A 1,377-nucleotide genomic window follows, 5' to 3' on the forward strand; every position below is an offset into this window, starting at 1 on the left:
CTGTACCGGAGGAGATTGCCCTTCCTTCTCCAGTGGAACATCTGGTGGATTAGAACCCCGTACCTCTGGGATTGCAGTGCAACTTCTTGCCACTAGGCCAGCAGAGCTCCCTCATTTTATTCCATTTTATGACTGAATGAAATTTCATTTTTAGGAGCTTAGTGCTTTAAAATAATTTGACATTGTCCCTTTTCCTAGTTTTTCTTGCCCAGAAGCTCTGCAGTAGCCTGTGGACATATGGCACCTTCTAGCAGTTATAGCAAATCTATTCTTGTACAGAGCTGAATTTCAATTAATCAGTGAAAATTAAATAATGAATTTGGCCATATTTTGCATATCCTGTTTGCATTAATTTATGCAGCAAATATGTTTTATTGTTTAAGCATCATTGCAACGCTGAGACTATTGTGTTCCTTGTTTTGTCATGGCATGTGTCTTCTTCAAGGTAGAAAAGATAATTTATATTGCTGCTTAAGAAATCTATTTTTCTTTTCACCTTTTACAGACATCAATGCACTTTGGCATTATGTTTTGTTAGCAGAACAACTCAGGCTAAATTTGGAAACATTACTTTTACAGGGCATGGAGTGTTCAATTTAATGAATTAGCAAGGTGACTAGGCATAATTAGGTATTTTTACCAGACATTGAAATCTGCCAGCTGCTCTTCAGCCCATACAAGTCAGTGCCTCTGAAAATCCTCTGGAAGATCAGCTGTGAGCCGGTGCCAATTCCACAGTACACAACAACAACAACAATCAGTCAAAGACCAGAGGGAAGAAAAGAGAAGCACTTATTTTAAATTAAGATCCAAGGTATAACAAGTTTATTACAATTTTGAAGGCTAAAATTCATGCTTCTATTTAAAAATAGTTACTTGGTGATTTGTTATAGCAAAATTATTCTACTATTAGTTCATATTTAGTCAGTGTTTGTTACACACTGCTGATGCTGCTGTGTACCGTCGAATGGGAACCGACCCATAGATGACCCTCCAGCAGGTTTTCAGAGGCAGTTAATCACACGGGAGGAGATTACCCATCCTTCTCCCACAGAGCAGCTGGTGGATTCAAACCGTGTACCTTCAGGGCTGCTGTGCAGCTTCTTCACACTAGACCACCAGTGCTCCCTGGTTACACAGTGTTACACATTAGTTAGGTGTTTTATTTAAGCTTTAGAGAAAATTTTGTGATAAGACCTACTTTTCATGTTTCACTTTAGAAGATAGTCTGGCAACTTTTTATAAAGCTGAACATAGACGTCTTATCTTTTAACTTAGTAACCCTGCTCGCTGAAACTGAGGAGGACCTCATGCACTTACTGCAGAGGGTCAAGGACTGCAGCCTTCAATATGGACTGAGGCTCAATGTCAAGAAGA

Source organism: Elephantulus edwardii, unplaced genomic scaffold (genome assembly GCF_000299155.1).
Source record: "Elephantulus edwardii isolate Elephantulus edwardi_28Jun2011 unplaced genomic scaffold, EleEdw1.0 scaffold00039, whole genome shotgun sequence".
NCBI lineage: Eukaryota > Metazoa > Chordata > Mammalia > Macroscelidea > Macroscelididae > Elephantulus > Elephantulus edwardii.